This window comes from Giraffa tippelskirchi, chromosome 11 (genome assembly GCF_054371585.1).
Source record: "Giraffa tippelskirchi isolate mGirTip1 chromosome 11, T2T-mGirTip1v1.2.pri, whole genome shotgun sequence".
Lineage (NCBI taxonomy): Eukaryota > Metazoa > Chordata > Mammalia > Artiodactyla > Giraffidae > Giraffa > Giraffa tippelskirchi.
The window spans coordinates 38,481,923-38,505,992 of NC_137285.1; the positions used below are offsets into that span (position 1 = coordinate 38,481,923).

The 24,070-nt window shown below is 39.0% G+C and overlaps 1 long non-coding RNA gene across 1 annotated transcript in view; it reads left to right on the forward strand.

Moving 5' to 3' along the window:
- Window positions 1-24,070, forward strand: part of LOC145525367 (uncharacterized) — a 93,773-nt gene that overhangs the window by 59,257 nt on the left and 10,446 nt on the right. The window contains exons 8-9 of the long non-coding RNA XR_014068142.1: window positions 2,590-2,673; window positions 2,945-3,164. This is a non-coding gene — a long non-coding RNA (uncharacterized LOC145525367). The remainder of the gene's footprint in view (window positions 1-2,589; window positions 2,674-2,944; window positions 3,165-24,070) is intronic.

A 24,070-nucleotide genomic window follows, 5' to 3' on the forward strand; every position in this document is an offset into this window, starting at 1 on the left:
ACTTTGCAACCCTTTCCACAAAAGAGAGTTTTCCACTGGCTAGGACTTGCTTTGGCCAATGGGATGTGGGTGGCAGTTACCCGGTGCCAGTTCTGCACTTGGGACTTAAAAGGTATCACTGCTCCCATCTCTCTGAGAAAAGCTTTCCCCAGGCATCTACTACTCCTCTACATAGGGCCTAGAAGAATGCACTGGGAACTTTAGCATGGAGCCAACTGCAACTGGGTGTACAGCTTCAGGCAGAGCCACTTAGCTGAAACTAGCCTAGCTGAGCCAATATCTTGCAGACCTGTGAGCAAGAATAAATGATTACTGTTTTAATCCACTGAATTTTGGAGTGAATTACTTGTTATGCAGTAGCAAGATATAGCCAACTGATACAATGCCCTTACTCCTTTTGTCTCAATTTATATATTCATTTTCAGCTCAGTATGTTGTTGTTATTCAGTCACTAAGTCATGTCTGACTCTTTGTAACCCCATCGACTACAGTATACATGGCTCCCCTCTCTTTCACTGTTTGCCAAAGTTTGCTCAAATTCGTGTTTATTGAGTTGATGACACTATCTAACCATATCATCCTCTGCTACCCCCTCCTCAATTGCCTTCAGTCTTTCCCAGCATCAGGGTCTTTTCCAATGAGTCAGCTTTTTGCATCAGGTGGCCAAAGTTTTGGAGCTTTTCAGCATCAGTCCTTCTGATGAATATTCAGGGTTAATTTCCATTAGGATTAACCAGTTTCATCTCCTTGCATTCCAAGGCATTCTTCTCAAGAGTCTTCTCCAGCACCACAGTTCAAAAACATCGATCCTTCAGTGCTCAGCCTTCTTATGGTCTGACTCTCACATTGGTACATGACTCTTGGAAAAACCATTAACTTTGACTATATAGGCCTTTGTCAGCAAAGTGATGTCCTTGCTTTCCAATATGCTGTCTAGGTTTCTCATAGTTTTCCTTCCAAGGAGCCAGCATCTTTTAATTTCATGGCTGCAGTCACTGTCCACAGTGATTTTGGTGCCCAGGAAAAGAAAATCTGTCACTGCTTCCACTTTTTCCCCCTTCTAATTGCCATGAAGCATTGGGATTGGATGACATGATCTTAGTTTTTTTTAATGGTGTGTTTCAAGCTAGCTTTTTCACTGTTCTCTTTCACCCCCAAGAGGAGGCTCTTTAGTTCCCATTCACTTTCTACTATCGGATCAGTGCATTTATGGGCAGATGAGTATTTCTTTGAGCCTTTTCAAAGTGCTGCAAGAAGTGATTATATGCATTGACTTTAGTAACAGCAAACAGCTAGCAAACAGCTCCTCTTCCTAATAAATAATAACTTTGTGGAAGGGACTACATCTTCCAGTCTCTCTGTCCACAGCACCAAGCTTGTGCATGAGACAGTCCAGTCTTGTAATTAAGTCATGCTTCTGCCACTGAATCACTGTGCTGAACCCTTTAATCTCTGTCTAATACCACATGTCAGCACTGTGTCTTTCTTACCTAGTTTGTACTCAGTAAACTACCCTACTAGTGGGTGTCCAGCAGGAGATCTGGCTGTCCTGGTCAGATGGTGCTCTGTACTCAAACGACAGCAGTTGTATCTGATGGTACAGTGAATGATTGATTACTAGGTTCAAATACTTTGTATGAATGATCTAATTTAATTTTTCAACAAATCAAATGATACAGACTGAACTATGTTCCCTTCTCCCCCCACCTCGCAGATTCATATGCTAAAGCCCTGACCTCCAATGTGATTGTATATGAAGATAAGACCTTTCAGTTCAGTTCAGTCACTCAGTCATGTCCAACGCTGTGCGACCCCATGGACTGCAGCATGCCAGGCCTCCCTGTCCATCACCAACTCCCGGAGTTTACTCAAACTCATGTCCATTGAGTCTGTGATGCCATCCAACCATCTTATCCTCTGTCGTCCCCTTCTCCTCCCGCCTTCAATCTTTCCAAGCATCAGGGTCTTTTCCAATGGGTCAGTTCTTCGCATCAGGTGGCCAAAGTATTGGAGTTTCTGCTTCAGCATCAGTCCTTGCAATGAATATTCAGGACTGGTTTCCTTTAGGATGGACTGGTTGGATCTCCTAGCAGACCAAGGGACTCTCAAGAGTCTTCTCCAATATCACAGTTCAAAGGCATTAATTCTTTAGTGCTCAGCTTTCTTTATAGTCCAACTCTCACATCCATACATGCCTACTGGAAAAACCATAGCCTTGACTATACGGACCTTTGTTGGCAAAGTAATGTCTCTGTTTTTTAATATGCTGTCTAGGTTGGTCATAGCTTTTCTTCCAAGAAGTAAGTGTCTTTTAATTTCATGGCTGCAGTCACTTTCTGCAGTGATTTTGTAGCCCAAAAAATAAAGTCTGCCACAGTTTCCACATCTATTTGCCATGAAGTGATGGGACCAGATGTCATGATCTTAGTTTTCTGACGGTTGAGCTTTAAGGAAGTCATTAAAGTTAAATGATGTCATAAGGGTGGGGCCTTAATCTGAGGGCTTTGCTGTACTTACAGGAGGTGAGGAATATTATTTTATAATTCATATATTCTAAAATGTACATTTTGTTATGGTTTATGCTTTTAGCCCACAGATACTCTAGGCTACACTTCTGACTGCAGTGGTGAGCTTCAAGTTGACAAGCTGAGGATTTTAACATATTCATTCAAGGTATAGTCAGAGCACCGTAAACTTCTTTGACATTGGTAGAATTGTCACCCTGCGTTGATGAAAGCCAGAGACTGAGTTTGATTCAATGGTTTACAGTATTAAGAAGTAAGTTAACAAGTTAACATCATGGTCTCAGCAGTTTCTGGTGCTACATCTGGGAATTTGATTGGAAAAGAGTGGGAATCTGCATATTAGAGTAGAAAAATTATCGTGGGTTTGGCTAAGTCTGAACATGTACATTCCCTTACTGCTGCTGTTGTTCCCTTGCTAGGAGAAGCAACATTTCCCCTATCTAATGAATCTATTTCTGCTTTGAATGAAGAGCATAGAATGCCAGCTTCAATCATTTATCTTTCAAGAAGATGAAAATTTTATTCATGATCTTTACCTACCAACCTGCATATCCTCCAGACCTATAATGAAGTTGCAGCATGTTCCATGCCAAATACAGAATCTGACTTCTACAAGGTGAATTTTTTGTCCAAAAAAAAGTAAGTTTTTTTTTTTAATTTACATTGGCAGAAATATAAATATGTAGAATATGTTTTAGAATGAATTCCAAATCTGTTAAACCATGCTGGAAAGAACATATGAATGGGGCGGATTTATCACTATGAGTACACCTATCAGATAATTTTTGAATTCAGTCTGCTATTTGAATGGTTGGACATGTCTCCAACAGTTTGCCACAGTGATTTTCTAGAAGAAAAATGTGACCTACATTAAATAATTCCAAAGATATTTTGAGTAACACAGAGAAAACAATCCAGAGAGTTAGACTGGAATGTTGGGAGTTCTGACATCAAATACAAGGTCTCATTTTAAACTCTTAAAGTTTATTGTACATTTTGAAATAGTCTATGCACTTTGTATACCTCAGATATATGCTGTTTCTTTTTGATATTCATAAATAAACACAGGGTTAAGTTTTATCTCTAGGCCTCAGTACTTACCAGCATTGAAAGATATAGCTGACTTGTGTGATGATAAAACATCTATGTTAAGTCTACCTAAACAGAGAGAATAAACATTTAAATGATTCCTAATAAACCACACAAGAGCAGTAAGGCTCGTTATGGGCACTGTTATAAGGCACACTTGTGTACCCTTCTCGGCTTCCCCCTCCCAGTAGCAGCAACCAGATATGTTTCTGTAATTGTGCTGTACCCAGTCCATCTAAAAACTATGGACTGCCTGCACCAAAACAGATCAAGGTAACAACACTATAACTTCTATGACACTAAATCTATTTTATCGGTTCAAACTTCACTTAGTGATTGCTTCACAATGCAAATCTGATCATATTACTCCCCTTTAAGACACTTCTGAGTTGTCTCATTGTCCTAGAGATGGACACACTCAAAATGATGACTGAGGCACACAGAGGCTACCCTCTAACTTTAGAGAGTCATCTTGTTAACCATTCCCTCCTTGCTCTCTGCCTTTCAGAGAAATAACTCTCCTTCCCTTTGTGGAACATACTACCCTCTTTCACATTGCAGGCCATTTGTATATGTCATTCTGTGTCCAAAATCCTCTCTTACTCTCCTTTGCCTAGGTACTTCCTAAATTTATCCTCATATTGTATCTCATATATTATTTGTACCCATCAACATAGAACTCTCCTTTATAGCATTTAGGCCTTTTATGCATGCTAAGTCGCTTCGGTTGTGTCCAACTCTTTGCGACCCTATGGGCTATATAGCCCTCTAGGCTCCTCTGTCCATGGAATTCTCCAGGCAAGAATACTGGAGTGGGTTGCCATGCCTTCCTCCAGGGGATCTTACCAACCCAGGGATCGAATCCTTGCCTCTTACTTGTCCTGAACTGGCAAGTGGGTGTTTTACATTTAGCGCCATCTGGGAAGCCTATTATAATTATATACTTATTATATTTATTTAGACTCTATAATAATTACATATTTTATTAGTCTGGGTCCTCCAGAGAAATAATAACAGAACCAGTATATTATATATACATATATGGCTCAGATGGTAAAGCATCTGCCTGCAATGTAGGAAACCTGGGTTTGATCACTGGTCTGGGAAGATCACCTGGAGAAGGAAACAGCAACCCACCCCAGTACTCTTGCCTGGAAAATTCCATGGACAGTGGAGCCTTGTAGGCTACAGTCCATGGCGTCGCAAAGAGTTGGACATGACTGAGCCACTTCACCTCACTTCATAGAGAGAGACAGAGAGTAGCAGGGGCGGAAGGAAAATAGAGTAAAGAGTAGTGAGAATAGAGAAGGAAAGAGAAAAAGAGAAAAAGAAGATGTATTTATTTTAAAAATTTATTATAAATGGTTCAAAAGAATGTGAACCATTTCCCCCTTCACAGTGGAGGCTAAATTCTAAGATTTACAATCTGCAAGGTGGAGATACAGCAGAGCTAATGGTATGGGTCCACTCCAAAGGCAGGAAAAAATGATGTGTCAGCCCAAAGCAGTCAGGTATTTCTTTTCACTCATAGAATGTCAGCTGCTCAGTACTATGGTAATATTTTATTCATGGTGACAGTGGAATAGTGTTTCTCTAACTATGGACTGAGGTTCGTGACAGGGAGCAAGACCATCCTCAAGAAAAAGAAATGCAAAAAAGCAAAATGGCTGTCTGAGGAGGCCTTACAGATAGCTGTGAAAAGAAGAGAGGAGAAAAGGAAAGATATATCCATTTGAATGCAGAGTTCCAAAAATAGCAAGGAGAGATAAGAAAGCCTTCCTCAGAGATCAATGCAAAGAAACAGAGGAAAACAACAGAATGGGAAAGACTAGAGATCTCTTCAAGAAAATTAGAGGTACCAAGGGAACATTTCATGCAAAGATGGGCTCGATAAAGGACAGAAATGGTATGGACCTAACAGAAGCAGAAGATATTAAAAAGAGGTGGCAAGAATACACAGAAGAACTGTACAAAAAGGATCTTCACAACCCAGATAATCATGAAGGTGTGATCACTCACACTCACCTAGAGCCAGACATCCTGGAATGTGAAGTCAAGTGAACCTTAGGAAGCATCACTATGAACAAAGCTAGTGGAGGTGATGGAATTCCAGTTGAGCTATTTCAAATCCTGAAAGATGATGCTGTGAAAGTGCTGCACTCAACATGCCAGCAAATTTGGAAAACTCAGCAGTGGCCACAGGACTGGAAAAGGTCAGTTTTCATTCCAATCCCAAAGAAAGACAATGGCAAAGAATGCTCAAACTACCGCACAATTGCACTCATCTCACACGCCAGCAAAGTAATGCCCCAAATTCTCCAAGCCAGGCTTCAGCAGTAGGTGAACCGTGAACTTCCATTTGTTCAAGCTTAATTTAGAAAAGGCAGAAGAACCAGAGATCAAATTGCTAACATCTGCTGGATCATCGAAAAAGCAAGAGAGTTCCAGAAAAAACATCTATTTCTGCTTCATTGACTATGCCAAACCCTTTGACTGTGTGGATCATAATAAACTGTGGAAAATTCTGAAAGAGGTGGGAATACCAGACCACCTGACCTGCCTCTTGAGAAACCTGTATGCAGGTCAGGAAGCAACAGTTAGAACTGGACATGGAACAACAGACTGGTTCCAAATAGGAAAAGGAGCACGTCAAGGCTGTATATTGTCACCCTGCTTATTTAACTTATATGCAGAGTACATTAAGAGAAACGCTCAGCTGGAAGAAACACAAGCTGGAATCAAGATTGCTGGGAGAAATGTCAATAACCTCAGAGATGCAGATGACACCACCCTTATGGCAGAAAGTGAAGAAGAAATAAAGAGCCTCTTGATAAAAGAGGAGAGTGAAAAAGTTGGCTTAAAGCTTAAAACTAAGATCATGGCATCTAGTCCCATCACTTCATGGCAGAGAGATGTGGAAATAGTGGCTGACTTTATTTTTCTGTGCTCCAAAATCACTGCAGATGGTGATTGCAGCCATGAAATTAAAAGATGCTTACTCCTTGGAAGGAAAGTTATGACCAACCTAGACAGCATATTAAAAAGCAGAGACATTACTTTGTCAACAAAGGTCCGTCTAGTCAAGGCTATGGTTTTCCCAGTACTCATGTATGGATGTGAGAGTTGGACTATAAAGAAAGGTAAGTGCCAAAGAATTAGGAGATCAGTCCTGGGTGTTCATTGGAAGGACTGATGTTGAAACTGAAACTCCAATACTTTGGCCACCTGATGTGAAGAGCTGACTCATTTGAAAAGACCCTGCTGCTGGGAAAGATTGAGGGAGGAGGAGAAGGGGACGACAGAGGATGAGATGGCTGGATGGCATCATCAACTCGATGGACATGGGTTTGGTTGGACTCCGGGAGTTGGTGATGGACAGGGAGGCCTGGTGTGCTGCGGTTCATGAGGTCACAAAGAGTCAGACACGACTGAGCAACTGAAATGAATATGTTTGCAATGATGAGTGAGGAAGGGTTGCGTCTGCATAAAATGTCTACAGAACAAGACAGGTGAGAATGAGTAAAAAGGGACACAGAAGCCTCAACTGGAAGAGCCCTTGCCAAGTGAACAGGCTATGACCACAGGTAGGTCATACTAATAGGAAGGTCAGTGTTGTTGATCATTCAGATTGACCTCAAACTCTGCATGCACCATAACCTCCAGCCTGAGGTTTTCAGAAAAGTGGGCAATAGAACCAAAATTGTATTAAAATATTTATAAAGTACTAGAAGCATGAGACAGAAGTCTTGGAAAGACTGGTGAAGATATAGTAGGGTAATTTTGACACAGAATTGTATATTAAAACTACTGTAGCAACTTAGGGCTGTAATATGCACTATTAGTGGCTGAATAGGGTGTGTCAGTCTGGTACCATTGCAGGGTCAATAGCTGCATTATTGGCACTGCTTAGATATTATCATTGGCATTTTAAGCTTTGTATCAACAGACATCAGGGAGTGTGAAAAATAAGAATGGCTAGCACCACACACAACCCTGTGTGAAATTTTCAGGTATGTGTAGAATATTAGAATGCTGGGAGGTCTCACAATATTGAATGGAGTCAAAGGCAAAGATATCCTCCAATTCTGTGATTCCAAGTTCCACTGGAACTCTATCCTTCTAGATTACAAAGGTCATTGTGAACAGCTGCTATTGATTTACAGTGTGTGCATGCGTGCTCAGTCACTTAGGTCATGTACAACTCTTTGCAACCCTATGGTTGGTAGCCCACCAGGCACCTTGGTCCATGGGATTCTGCAGGCAAGAATATTGGAGTGGGTTGTCATTCCCTTCTCCAACGGATCTTCCTGACTCAGGGATTGAATCTATGTCTCCTGCATTGCAGGCAGATTCTTTACTGTTTGAGCCACCAGGGAAGCCCTTACAATGTTTAATGAACTATTAATTGAAATATAGTTACATTTGTCTTGCATTTCTCTATGATCAAGTATTTTTCTTTCTCATTGCATTCCTTCAAATTAAGAAAATATATATCTATGAAGTTTTGTGTATCATAGGTCTTAACGTTACAAAACATTTTTAAAACATATAAAAGGGGATGATTGCTTGAACTCCAGATAGCTTCAAATTATATACTGTAAGAAGTATTTGAAATGTATACAGTGTAATGTCATTCTTTTATATATTCATGGCTGCCCAAAAGTTTCCATGTGAAAGAAAATACTATCACTCCATTGCTGCTGCTTCATACATGGTTCACCCATTCATCATCACTAATATACTATAGGGTGCAACGTGACTCTGAAATCTTTCCCAAAACCTCTGTTTTGAGAAATCTGACAGATTATTTTGACCCCCAGGGGTTGAAACTTTTTGATGGGAGAAGAATTCCTCACAATATCAGCAGACACACACAACACACACACTTGTGTGTACATATGCACACTATCCATATGTAAGTAAAACTTTGGGTTAAATACTGAATCTGTATATTCTACCTGTGTGCCCATGAATCACATGCATAAAAACTTTTTAAACCTTGATGTATTTGTTTTCAAATGTCTGGAGATAGTTATATCAGCCTCCCAAGATCGTTGGAAGGACTTAATGAAGTAATGTTTAGAAAGACATTAACAGGGTGCCTGCGTCACAGTAAGTGCTCAATAAATTAGTAGTAGTTTGCAAGTTGAGTAAAGAAAACAAATGTTAACTCCAAAATCGTTTCACTGTAACACCTAAAGACAATAATGATTTTGAGCACAGAATGTAGTTTTTTATTGCTTCATCAGTAAAAGTGTATTTTCTAAATTACTCATATTCTTCCTTTTATCACTTCATTTCCTTCTAGTTCTAATTTCGCTGTTACACAAACTTAAGGTTTGTCTATAGCTTCACAATTTAGTTTTTTCCAACAAACTAATTCCTGAAGTAGTTAAGCCAACTAGCTCCTCTTAGAGTTTACTCAGTGCTTTTCCCTATAAAACATTTATTTAACTATATGTATAGCTTGTTTGCTTTGCCTGAACTAATTGAGTGCACATTTACCTAGCCATAAAATTGTAATGTCACATGATGATTAAATACATAAAATGGATTTATGACAAAAATTTACTTAATAGTTTTATGAATTTCATGAGCCTCTAATTCAAGATTCTAATTTTTTCAGATTAATTCAAGTATTGCTATATAAAGATGAACCTCTCTCCTTTATACAATACTAGATGAAGTGTATGTGTTACATAGTTTTTCTACACAGATAATACAACGAGAAATCACCCAGCATATTGTAAGCAAAATTGTATTTAGAATTTATATATCATTAGCTTCCTGTCTAATGTTTTCTGGGGGACAAAAGAAGCTTAGTCCTGATGTTTAATTCTGATAATAAAGGCCTGGAACCAAAACGAATTTGACTGTCACCTAGTAAATTGAATAGGCTTTGGGCTCATTCCATCCTATCCTACCTGGTAACATTTTAAACTGTGTCCTCTGCAAAGTCTGACAGCCTACCCAGTGTTCCCATTTCTTCTTTCAGTGTACTGATTCTCAGTACCCCTTCTCCTTTTCTGGATGGCTCCTTAACTCTCTGTTACTTTCCACTGCTTAATTATTTCATTAAATTTATTAATTTTATTTACTTTAGATCAATCCCAGAACCAAAAAAGAAACTTGGAATTTTCTGATCATTATATTTCTTGGCCATAGTACTTGATATGTGAAAACAACAGAGCTGGAGGAATCATGCTCCCTGACTACAGACTATATTACTAAACTATTGTAATCAAAAACAGTACAGTATAGGCACAAACACAGACACATAGATCAATGGAACAGACTGGAGAGCCCAGATATAAACCCACACTCAATATGCCAGCAAATTTGGAAAACTCAGCAGTGGCCACAGGACTGGAAAAGGTCAGTTTTCATTCCAATCCCAAAGAAAGGCAATGCCAAAGAATGCTCAAACTACCGCACAGTTTCACCCATCTCACACGCTAGTAAAGTAATGCTTAAAATTCTCCAAGCCAGGCTTCAGCAAGACGTGAACTGTGAACTTCCAGATGTTCAAGCTGGATTTAGAGAAGGCAGAGGAACCAGAGATCAGACTGCCAACACCCACTGGATCATTGAAAAAGCAAGAGTTCCAGAAAAACATCTATTTCTGCTCTATTGACTATGCCAAAGCCTTTGACTGTGTGGATCACAATAAACTGTGGAAAATTCTGAAAGAGATGGGCATACCAGACCACCTGACCTGCTTCTTGAGAAACCTGTATGCAGATCAGGAAGCAACAGTTAGAACTGGACATGGAACAACAGACTGGTTCCAAATAGGAAAAGGAGTACATCAAGGCTGTCTATTGTCACCCTGCTTATTTAACTTACATGCAGAGTACATCATGAGAAATGCTGGGCTGGAGGAAGCACAAGCTGGAATCAAGATTGCCAGAAGAAATATCAGTAACCTCAGATATGCAGATGACACAACCCTTATGGCAGAAAGTGAAGAACTAAAGAGCCTCTTGATGAAAGCGAAAGAGGAGAGTGAAAAAGTTGCTTAAAGCTCAACATTCAGAAAACTAAGATCATGGTATCTGGTCCCATCACTTCATGGCAGATAGATGAGGAAACAGTGGAAACAGTGCCTGACTTTATTTTTCTGGGCTCCAAAATCACTGCAGATGGTGATTGCAGCCATGAAATTAAAAGATGTTTACTCCTTGGAAGGAAAGTTATGACCAACCTAGACAGCATATTAAAAAGCAGAGACATTACTTTGCCAACAAAGTCCGTCTAATCAAGGCTATAGTTTTTCCAGTAGTCATGCATGGATGTGAGAGTTGGACTATAAAGAAAGCTGAGCGCCGAAGAATTGATGCTTTTGAACTGTGGTGTTGGAGAAGACTCTTGAGAGTCTCTTGGACTGCAAGGGGATCCAGCCAGTCTATCCTAAAGGAGATCAGTCCTGGCTGTTCATTGGAAGGACTGATGTTGAAGCTGAAACTCCAATACTTTGGCCACCTGATGCGAAGAGCTGACTCATTGGAAAAAACCCTGATGCTGGGAAAGATTGAGGGCAGGAGGAGAAGGGGACGACAGAGGATGAGATGGTTGGATGGCATCACCGACTTGATGGACATGGGTTTGGGTGGACTCAGGGAGTTGGTGATGGACAGGGAGGCCTGGCGTGCTCCGGTTCATGGGGTCACAAAGAGTCAGACACGACTGAGCGACTGAACTGTTGACAAAGGAGGCAAGAATATACAACAGAGAAAAGATAGTCTGCAATAAGTCATGCTGGGAATACTGGACAGCCACATGTAAAAGAACGAAGATAGAACATTTGATAATACCATATACAAAAATAAACTCAAAATGGATTGAAGACCTAAATGTCAAACTGGATACCATAAAACTCCTAGAGGAAAACTAGGCAGGACACTCTGACATAAACTGCAGCAATATTTTTTTGGATCTGTCTCCCAAACAAAGGAAGTAAAAGCAAAATAAACACATGGGACCTAATTAAACTTAAAAGCTTTTGCAGAGCAAAGGAAAGCATCGACAAAATGAAAACACAACCTACAAAATGCAAGAAGATATTTGCAAATGATACAACCAATAACAGTTAATATCCAACATATATAAACAGCTCATACAATTCAACATCACAAACACAACCTGATTAAAAAATGGGCAGAAGAACTGAAAAGACATTTTTCCAAAGAGGAAATGCATATGGCCAATGGTCACATGAAAATATGCAAAGATTTGAACATTTCTAATTATTAGAAAAATGCAAATCAAAATTAAAATGAGATATCCTCTCACTTCTATCAGAATGGCTATCATCACAACGACCACAAAGAAACAAACAAACAAAATAACTGGCCACAATGTGGAAAAAAGGGAATACTCCTACACTATTGGTAACAAAGTACATTGGTTTAGCCACTGTGATAAACAGTATGAAGCTTTCTCAAAAAACCTAGAAATAGAACTACCATATGATCCACTAGTCCTGGGAATATATCCAAAGAAACCAAAATACTAATTCAAAAAGATACATGCACCCTAATATTCATAGTAATGTTAGTTACTATTGTCAAGGTATGGAAGCAACCTAAGTGTCCATCAGCAGATAAATGGATAAAGAAGATATGGTATACATACAATAGAATGCTACTCAGCTATCAAAAAAGAATGAAAGTTTTTCATTTTTGCAGCAAGGTGAATGGGCTTGGAGGCACTATGCAAAATGAAATAAGTCAGAAAGACTAATAATGTATGAAATCATTTATGTGTATAATCTATAAAACTAGTGAATAAAAGAAGCAAACACAGATATAGAGAACAAAGTAGTGGATGCCAGGGGAGATGGGGAAGGGGGAAGGGATAATATTGGGGTAGGGAGTAAAAGGATTATCACGGGATTATATGAAATCATGTGTGTAAACTTCTGAAATTATAATGCACTGTAGAATTTAAAGAAGCTTTCATTCATTAAAAATTTTACTTTTATAAATTTTAAAAAATATTGAAACAGTCGATTTACACCATTGTGTTAAGTTTCAAGTGTACAACAAAGTGATGCAGCTATACATGCATATGTTTTTTTTTTTTTTCTCCAGGTCCTTTTCCCTTATAGGTGATTAAAAAAGATTGGTTGGTTATCTCTTTCATATACAGTAGTATGATGTTAATCTCAAACTCCTAATTTATCCCTCCCAACCCCATTTCACCTTAGGTAACCATAAGTTTGTTTTCTATGTCTGTGGGTCTATTTCTTTTTTTTTTTTTAAGTTAAAGAATATTATAAAGATAAATTTCAAAGTCAGTGGCTAAGACAGAGATGAAGTTAATTAAAAGAAAGATTGAAAAGGAACAAGTTTAATAAAAATTGTCAAGATCCAAAAATCATCTGTCAAAACCCACAGAACTCAACAACATAAGTGAAACTATGCAAATTTTAAAAAATCACTTAGGAGGTTGGGGGATCCTAGGATAGATATATTTACACTTGAACCGAACAGCTTAGTAAATGTATGGCAAATGATGGGACACAAATTTCTCACTGTTGGCATAGGAGGTTATATATAGAGAGGAGGCTATATTTAAAGGGAGGAGGCTGGAATGATTCATATGGTGATGGATTAGAGGTATAGACATCAGTATGAACTCACATTCAGCTTAATATAAATATAGTTGGTTACATATAGAAATATTTATAGAGATATGTTTTACTACATGGGTGAATATACGCTGGCTTTGTCAGCTGAGGAGGCCCTATAAACAAGAACTCAAAGAAGCAAAGAACATACCTAGCTTTTAATACCATTCTCCAATAAAAAAGAGGCAGGACTCTTTGGAGAACTGGTTGAGTCTAGTTCTAGGGTGAGAAATACACAATATGTGCCTAAATTATGTAATCCTGGAAGGCAGGGAACCCTTCAAAGCAAGCAAACTATAATGATGGAGGTATGTGAAAAGGACACAGCACCCACTAGAGAGCTTCTAGGTGGCCAAAGAGAGAACAGCTTGTACAACAAAATAAGTAAATATCATTAGATTATAGCTCAGTGTATAAAATAAATATTTAAATTACAACTGATAGAAATGACTGAATAAATAAATACATAGAGGATATGAAACAAATCTTCTAAATCAAATAATTTTAAATAATTTATGGATTATTTCATGCTCAAGGAGACGGCATATAATTACCCATTCTTTAAGCATGAGTTGCACATAATGATGTACTTCCAAAGATCACAGTATATAAAACGGGTACAGGAGTATCTGATCAACAGGGAAAGCTGGCAAATCCTACCTCTGCCAGATTATCAAGGTTAGTATTAATAACAACAGACTGGTTCCAAATTGGAAAAGGAGTATGTCAAGGCTGTATATTGTCACTCTGCTTATTTAACTTATATGCAGAGTACATCATGTGAGATGCCGGGCTGGGTGAAGCTCAAACTGGAGTCAAGATTGCCGGGAGAAATATCAATAACCTCAGATATGCAGATGACACTACCCTTATGGCAGAAAGTGAAGAACTAAAGAGCCTCTTGATGAAAGTGAAAGAGGAGAGTGAAAAAGTTGGCTTAAAACTCAACATTCAGAAAACTAAGATCTAGCATCCAGTCCCATCACGTCATGGCAAATAGATGGGGAAACAATAGAAACAGTGAGAGACTTTATTTTGGGGGGCTCTAAAATCACTGCAGATGGCGACTGCCACCATGAAATTCAAAGATACTTGCTCCTTGGAAGAAAAGCTATGACCAACCTAGACAGCATATTAAAAAGCAGAGACATTATTTTGCCAACAAAGGTCTGTCTAATCAAAGCTATGGTTTTTCCAGTAGGCATGTATGGATGTGAGAGTTGGACTATAAAGAAAGCTGAGCACTAAAGAATTGATGCTTTTGAACTGTGGTGTTGGAGAAGATTCTTGAGAGTCCGTTGGACTGCAAGGAGATCCAACCAGTCCATCCTAAAGGAAATCAGTCCTGAATATTCATTGGAAGGACAGATGCTGAAGCTGAAACCCCAAAACATTTGCCACCTGATGCGAAGAACTGACTCATTTGAAAAGACCCTGATGCTGGGAAAGATTGAAGGCAGGAGGAAACGGGGACGGCAGAGAATGAGATAGTTGGATGGCATCACCGACTTGATGGATGTGAGTTTTGAGTAAGCTCCGGGAGATGGTGATGGGCAGGGAAGCCTGGCGTGCTGCAGTCCATGGGGTCACAAAGAGTTGGACACTACTGAGTGACTGAACTGAACTGAAAGATATGATATGATTAAATGTCATGTTTGTGGTCTTCCTTCCCCAAACTCATAAACCAAAGTAATACTGAGAAAAAGAACAGACAAATTCCAGTTGAGAGACATTCTACATAATACCTGACCAGCATTCCTTAAAACTACCAAGGTCATCAAAACCAGGAAGACCCAATGAGTACGTGCAGTGTGAACCCTACATGAGATCTTAGAAGAGAAGAAAGAAACTGGGTAAAAGGTAAGGATGTCCGCATAAATCTGGTGTTAACTACCAGTGCTAGTTGTTCAGTTGTGGCAAATATACCATACTAATGCTGCTGCTACTGCTGCTGCTAAGTCGCGTCAGTCGTGTCCGACTCTGTGCGACCCCATAGACGGCAGCCCACCAGGCTCCCCCGTCCCTGGGATTCTCCAGGCAAGAGTACTGGAGTGGGTTGCCATTTCCTTCTCCAGGGCATGAAAGTGAAAAGTGAAAGTGGAGTCGCTCAGTCGTGTCCGACTCAGTGACCCCATGGACTGCAGCCCGCCAGGCTCCTCCGTCCATGGGATTCTCCAGGCGAGAGTACTGGAGTGGGGTGCCATTGCCTTCTCCATACCATACTAATATCAGATGCTAAAAATAGAGATACTAAGTGTGGAGTATATAGGAACTCTATCATTTTTGAAATATTTCTAAAATAAAAACTTTAATAATGTAATATTTAACAAATCTCTTTGACAGGCAGAGTATAAAAAATCTACACAATCAGTGGGAGAACCAAGAAATCTTTTCACTCTATAGGAAAATACTTGGCATTTTAAGCAGTTTTTCTATACTATATATTTAGAGTATCTTTCAGAGGTATCTAATATAAGTCTAGAACTTAACATATGCTTTCTAGGAAGAATACACTTATTGACTTAATAAAAATTAAAATATAACTTCAATTTCTAAAGAACTCTGTGATTTACTGAGTGATTTCATAAAGTCTCTCACTTCATATAAAGAGAGTTGAAAAATATTGCTATCATAACTTTATAATGAGAAAACTAAAGCTCAGATACATTAAAGGTCATGTTAGTGCCAAAACAGAGTTAGCACATGGCAGAGTCAGAACCTATTAATGATCTCCTCCAATTCATTGACTTGCTTTTCAACTTTGCCATGAAAAAACATCTAATGAGATTTTTTAGTCATTTGTAAGACAAGCACATATTGGAATGTTGGAATTTCAGCTACCTTTAAAGAGAACAAGGTTAAAGGATGTTCAACTAAAATTAAGGATAAATTACAACTACATTTTCTCTCTGCCTTCCTTCAATGTTAGAGGCTAATTTTTATCTTCACTTCAAAAGTAGGAAATTAGCCAGGGATAGTTTTCATGCCGGGACTGTGGATCATGCTACAGACACCCAATCATGGAACAGACAGACCCACCTATGTGCTCCAAGACCAGTAAGCAGTGATGAGAAGTCCAGGTACCCAGTCTTTTCACTATCCCCAATAGGAAGATTTCAGACCCACTGATGACATCTTCACTTCTTTTTATTTGGTTCTGATACTGATTGCTGGCTACTGATATTTTGGTTCTTATCTCTTCCTTGTAGCCACAGGAATTATTTCATGAATGGATGTGTAAGAATTGACCTGATGAAAGGCAATCCTTGAATTCATAGGAGTAAATTACAAAGAGTTTCTCACACTGCTGTTGGCCCCCACCACCACCCCATTTGGGGATAATTTATATACCGTACAGTATATTTTGCATTGTAGGTGTAAAATTCAATGATTTTTAATAAAATTATAAAATTGGGTATTTTAATAAAACTATCAAGTTGTTCTAACATCTGTTAGAACATTACTGCCACCCCAAATTGATAGTTGTACCTGTATGCAATTAATTCCTTCTTTAACTGTAGTCCTAGAAAACCACCAATTGCTTTCTAACTATAAATTTGCCTTTTCTGTTCATTTCATATTAGTGGAACCAAGAAACTTATGGTCTTTTGTATATGGCTTCTTTTATTGATAAAATGTTTGATTTTTGAGACTCATACATGGTGTGCCATGTATCAATACTTCGCTACCTTTTATTATAAGTTCTTGTATGGATGTACCACATTTGTTTATTGGGTAGACATTTGAATTGTTTCCTGCTTTGGCTACTATAAATAATGCTGTTATGAACATTTACCTACAAATCTTGTATGACACATTTATTTTTCTTGGTTAGATTCCTAGCAGTAAAATTACCGGGTCATATTCAGTATTCTTGCCTTGAGAAACTCATGAACAGTACAAAAAATTTTAAAAAAAGATATGACACTGAAAGATGAGCCCCACAGGTTGGTGGGTGTCCAATACACTGCTGAGGAAGAGCAGAGAAAAAGCTACAAAAAGAACAAAGAGGCTGAGCCAAAGTGGAAACAACATGCAGTTATGGATATGGCTGCAGGTGAAAGTCAAGTCCGATGCTGCAAAGAACAATATTGCATAGGAACCTGGAATGTTAGGTCCGTGAATCAAGGTAAATTGGATGTGGTCAAACAGGAGATGGCAAAGTGAACATTGATATTTTAGGAATTGGGGAACTAAAATGGACAGGAATGGGTGAATTTAATTCAGATGACCATTATATCCCCTACTGTCAGCAAGAGTCCCTTAGAAGGAATGGAGTAGCCCTCATAGTCAACAAAAGAAGCCAAAATGCAGTACTTGGCTGCAATCTCAAAAACGAAAGATTGATTTTGGGTTGTTTCTGAGGTAAACCACTCAACATCACAGTAATCTAAGTCAGTGGATGCCCTGACCACTAACACTGAAGATGATGAAGTTGAACAATTCTATGAAGACTGACAAGACCTCCTAGAACTAACACCCAAAAAACATGTCATTTTCATCACAGGGGACTGAAATGCAAAAGTAGGAAGTCAAGAGATACCTGGAGTAACAGACAAATTTAGCCTTGGAGTACAAAATGAATCAGGACAAAGACTAACAGGGTTTTGCCAAGAGAATGCATTGGTCATAGCAAATACCCTCTCCCAACAACACAAGAGACAACTCTACACATGGACATCACCAAATGGTCAATACCGAGATCAGATTGATTATATTCTTTGCAGCCCAAGATGGATAAGTTCTATACAGTCAGAAACACAAGACCCGGACCTGACTGTGACTCAGATCATCAGCTCCTTATTGCAAAATTCAGGCTCAAACTGAAGAAAGTAGGGAAAACCATGAAGCCATTCATGTAGAAACTAAATCAAATCTCTTATGATTATACAGGGGAGGTGGTGAATAGATTCAAGGGATTATATCTGGTAGACAGAGTGCCTGAAGAACTATGGTTGGAGGTTTGTAACATTGTACAGGATGAGTGTGTTAGTCACTCAGTCATGTCCGACTCCTTTTGACCCCATGAACTGTAGCCTGCCAGGCTTCTCTGTCCATGGGATTCTCCAGACAGGCATAATGGGGTGGATTGCAACTCCCTTCTCCAGAGGACATTCCCAACCCAGGCATCCAACCCTGGTCTCGTGCACTGCAGGCAGATTCCTTACCATTTGAGCTAAAGGGAAGTATGATGTACAAGAGATGACCAAAACCATCCCCGAGAAAAAGAAATGCAACAAGGCAAAGTGGTTGTCTAAGGAAGCCTTATAAATAGCTGAGAAAAGAAGACAAGGGAACAGCAAAGGAGAAAGGGAAATATATAACCAACAGAATGCAGAGTTCTAGAGATTAGCAAGGAGAGATAAGAAAGCCTTCTTAAGTGAACAATGCAAAGAAATAGAGAAAAAACTAGTATAGGAAAGACGAGAGATCTCTTCAGAAAATTGGAGCTACCAAGGGAAAATTTCATGCAAAGATGGGCACAGAAAAGGACAAAAACTGCAAGGACCTAACAGAAGAAGAGTGGCAAGAATACACAGAAGAACTCTCCAAAAAAAAAAAAGCTCCTCTTAATGACCCAAATAATCACCATTGTGTGGTCACTCACCTAGAGCCAGACATCCTGTAGTGTGAAGTCAAACAGGCCTTAGGAAGCATTACTACCAACAAAGCTAGTGGAAGTGATGGAATTCCAGCTGAGCTATTTCTATTCCTAAAAGATGATGCTGTTAAAGTGCTGTATTCAATATGCCAGCAAATTTGGAAAACTCAGCAGTGGCCATAGGACTGGAAAAGGTCAGTTTTCATCCCAATGCCAAAGAAAGTTCAAATTACTGTACAATTGCACTCATTTCACACGCTAGCAAGATTATGCTCAAAATCCTTCAAACTAGGCTTCAGCAGTCAGAGAAGGCAGTGGCACCCCACTCCAGTACTCTTGCCTGGAAAATCCCGTGGACGGAGGAGCCTGGTAGGCTGCAGTCCATGGGGTTGCAAAGAGTTGGACACGACTGAGCAACTTCCCTTTCACTTTTCACTTTCATGGATTGGAGAAGGACATGGCAACCCACTCCAGCATTCTTGCCTGGAGAATCCCAGGGACAGGGGAGCCTGGTGGGCTGCCATCTATGGGGATGCACAGAGTCGGACACGACTGAAGTGACTTAGCAGCAGCAGCAGGCTTCAGCAGTACATGAACTGGGAACTTCCAGATGTACAAGATGGATTTAGAAAAGGCAGAGGAAACAGAGATCAAATTGCCAACATCCACTGGATCATAGAAAAAGCAAGGGAATTCTAAAAACCAAAACTACTTCTGCTTCACTGACTATGTTAAATTCTTTAACTGTATGGATCACAACAAACTTAAGAATATTCTTAAACACTTGGGAGTACCGGACCACCTTAACCTGCCTCCTAAGAAAGCTGTATGCATCGAAAGAAGAAACAGTTAGAACCAGACATGGAACAATGAACTGGTTCAAAATTGGGGAAGGAGTATGTCAAGGCTGTATATTGTCACCCTACTTATTTAACTTATATGAAGAGTACATCATACAAAATGCTGGGCTGGATGACTCACAAGCTGGAACCAAGATTGATAGGAGAAATATCAACAAACTCAAATATGCAGATGATACCACTTTAAAGGCAGAAAATGAAGAGGAACTAAAGAACCTCTTGATGAAGGTGAAATAGAGTGAAAAAGGTGGCTAAAAACTCAACATTCAAAAAATGAAGATTTTGGCATCCATTCCCATCACTTCATGGCAAACAGATGGGGAAACAATGGAAACAGTGACAGACTATATTTTCTTGTGCTCCAAAATCACTGTAGTTGGTGACTGCAGCCATGAAATTAAAAGACACTTGCTCCCTGGCAGAAAAGCTATGTAAAACCTAGACAGTGTATTAAAAACCAGAGCTATCACATTGCTGACAGAGTTCCATCTAGTCAAAGCTATGGTTTTTCCAGTAGTCATGTATGGATGTGTGAGTTGGACCATAAAGAAGAGTGAGCACTGAAGAATTGATGCTTTTGAACCGTGGTCCTTGACAAGACTCTTGAGAGTTCCTTTGGCTGCAAGGAGATCCAACCAGTCAACCCTAAAGGAAAACAACCCTGAATATTCATTGGAAGGGCTGAAGCTCTAATACTTTGAACACCTGTTGCAAAGAGCTGACTCATTAGAAAGACCCTGATGCTGGGAAAGATTGAAGGCGGGTGGAGAAGGGGATGAGAGAGGATGAGATGGTTGAATGGCATCACTGACTCAATGTACATGAGTTTGAGCAAGTTCTGGGAGATGATGAAAGACAGGGAAGCCTGACATGCTGCAGTTCATGGGGTCACAAAGAGTCAGACATGACTTGGCTACTCCACAAACAACAACAACAGTTCTACAAACTAGGTAGACAATGTATTAATTCTAAAGTATTTCTGTGTATATCTAAGATATGTTTATGTTTGTGTGTGTATATATTCCTTGAATTATATAACTACTAGTTGATGTGATTTGTAAAAACAGGATAATGTCTTACTCTTTTCTTTCTAATATGTGTGCCTTTAATCTCTTTCCCTCCTCTCATGCTTCTTGAGTGTGCATGTACCTTACTGTAGGGCTTAGAACTTCTAGTTTTATATTAAATGGGATAGGGTAGATGGACATCCTTGTTTTGTTCTCTTTCTTAAGGGACTGAGACCCTTCTATTTTCAATCTTTAAGTGTGGTTTTAGCTGTGGGTTTTACTTAGATGTCCCGTACCAGATTGAGGAAGTTCTTTTCTATTTATAATTTACTGAGGATTTTTATACAGTGTGGGTCTTCTCAAATGATTTTTCTGTATCAGCTGAGATAAGCCTTTTTTTATAATCCTTCTTTATGAATTATGACACATTAATAGCCTTTGCCATGCTAAATCCACAATGGGGTCAAGACATACATGTTTGTGGATTCAGTTTGAAAATATTTTGGTAATGATTTTAATGTTTATGTTCGTGATGGATATTAGCCTTTAGTTTACTTTCCTTGTGATGTCTTTTCCTGGCTATGTTATATAGGTGAGCACAACCTCATAAAACGAGTTTGGAAAGCCTCCCTAATTCTCTCTTTTCTGAAAGAATTTCTGAAGTACTGGTGTTATTTTTCTTCTTTAAATATAGAGAAAATTCATCAGTAAAAACCAGTAAAACTATCTAGGCCTGGCTTTCTTTATGGATATAGTTTTAATTACTAGTTAAAGTTCTTTATTAGTTAATTACCTATTCACAATTTTTATATTTAATTTTTATTTGAGTATATTTTCTTCACAGTGTGTTAGTTTCGTTTCTACTGTAAAGCAAAGTGAATCCTATATATATCCACTCTTTTAGCTTTCTTCCCATTTAGGTCCACAAGAGCACTGAGTAGACTTCCTTGTGCTATGTGATAGGTTTGCATTAGTTAACTATTTTATATTAGTTAACTATTTTTATAGTAGTTTAGTTAACTATTTTATACATCAGTTCAGTGTAGTTCAGGCACTCAGTAGTGTATAACTCTTTGCATCTCCATGGACTGCAGCATGCCAAGTATCCCTGTCCATCACCAACTCCAGGAGCTTTCTCAAACTCATGTCCATTGAGGTGGTCATGCCATCCAACCATCTCATCCTCTGACGCCCCCTTCTTGTGCTGCCTTCAATCATTCCCAGCATCAAGGTCTTTTCCAATGAGTCAACTCTTCACATGAGGTGGCCAAAGTATTGGAGTTTCATCTTCAGCATCAGTCCTTCCAATGAATATTCAGGACTGATCTCCTTTAGGATAGACAAGTTGGATCTCCTTGCTGTTCAAGGGACTTTCAAGAGTCTTCTCCAACACCATAATTCAAAAGCATCAATTCTTCCTGGTTCAGCTTTAAGTCCAACTCTCATATCCATACAGGACTACTGGAAAAACCAAAGCTTTGACTAGATGGACATTTGTTGGCAAAGTAATGTCTCTGCTTTTTAATATGCTGTCTAGGATGGTTATAAATTTTCTTGCAAGGAGCAAGTGTCTTTTAATTTCATGGCTGCAGTCACCATCTGCAGTGATTTTGGAGTCCAAATAAAGTTTGCCACTGTTTCCATTGTTTCCCCATCTATTTGCCATGAAGTGATGGGACTAGATGCCATAGTCTTCAGTTTTCTAAATGTTGAGTTTTAAGCCAACTTTTTCACTCTCCTCTTTCACTTTCATCCAGAGGCTCTTTAGTTCTTCTTCACTTTATGCTATAAGCGTGGGGTCATCTTCATATCTGAGGTTATTGATATTTCTCCCGGCAATCTTGATTCCAGCTTGTGCTTCATCCAGTCCAGCATTTTGCATGATGTACACTGCATATAAGTTAAATATGCAGGGTGACAATATACAGCCTTAACGTACTCCTTTCCTGATTTGGAACCAGTCTGTTTTTACATGTCCAGTTCTGTTTCTTCTTGACTTGTACACAGATTTCTTAGGAGGCAGGACAGATGGTCTGGTATTCCCATCTCTTTAAGAATTTTCCACAGTTTTTTGTGAACTACACAGTGAAAGGTTTTGGCATAGTCAATAAAGCAGACACAGATGTTTTTCTGGAACTATCTTGCTTTTTCAATGATCCAACGGATGTTGGCAATTTGATCTCGGTTCCTCTGCCTTTTCTAAACCCAGCTTATACATCTGGAAGTTCATGGTTCATGTACTGTTGAAGGCTGGCTTGGAGAATTTTGAGCATTGCTTTGCTAGCCTGTGAGATGAGTGCAATTATGTGGTAGTTTGAGAATTCTTTGGCATTGCCTTTCTTTGGGATTGGAATGAAAATGGACCTTTTCCTGTCCTGTTGTCACTGCTGAGTTTTCCAAATTTGCTGATGTATTGAGTGCCACACTTTCACAGCATTATCTTTCAGGATTTGAAATAGCTCAACTAGAATTCCATCACCTCCACTAGCTTTGTTCGTGGTGATGCTTCTTAAGACCCACTTGACTTCGTATTCCTGGATGTCTGGCTCTAGCTGAGTGATCACACCATCTTGGTTATCTGCGTCATGAAGATCTTTTTTGTATGGTTCTTCTGTGTTTTCTTGCCACCTCTTCTTTATATCTTCTGCTTCTGTTAGGTCCATACCATTTCTGTCCTTTATTGTGCTCAACTTTGCATGAAATGTTTCCTTGGTATCTCTAATTTTCTTGAAGAGATCTCTAGTCTTTCTGATTCCATTGTTTTCCTCTATTTCTTTGCACTGATCACTGAAGAAGGCTTTCTTATCTCTCCTTGCTATTCTTTGGAACTCTGCATTCAAATGGGTATCTCGTTCCTTGTTCCTTTTCTCCTTTGCCTTTAGCTTCTCTTCTTTTCTTGGGTATTTGTAAGGCCTCCTCAGACAACCATTTTGCCTTTTTGCATTTCTTTTTTTTGAGGGTGGTCTTGATCACTGCCTCCTGTACAATGTCACAAACCTCCGTCCACAGTTCTTCAGGCACTCTGTCTATCACATCTAATACCTTGAATCTATTTCCCACTTCCACTATATTTGGGGGAGGGATGGATTAGAAGTTTGGGTTTAGTAGATACATACTATATATAGGATGGATCGATAACAAGGTCCTACTGTATAGCTAGGGAACTACATTCAGTATCCTGTGATAAATCATAATGGAAAATATATGAAAATGTGTGTATATGTATGTAACAATAACTTTGCTATACAGTAAAAATTAACATGTAAATCAACTATACTTCAATAAAATAAAATTTTAAAATATTTGATTTCTTGATTTATTGTTTTATACCTTGTATATTATTTTATATTATATCT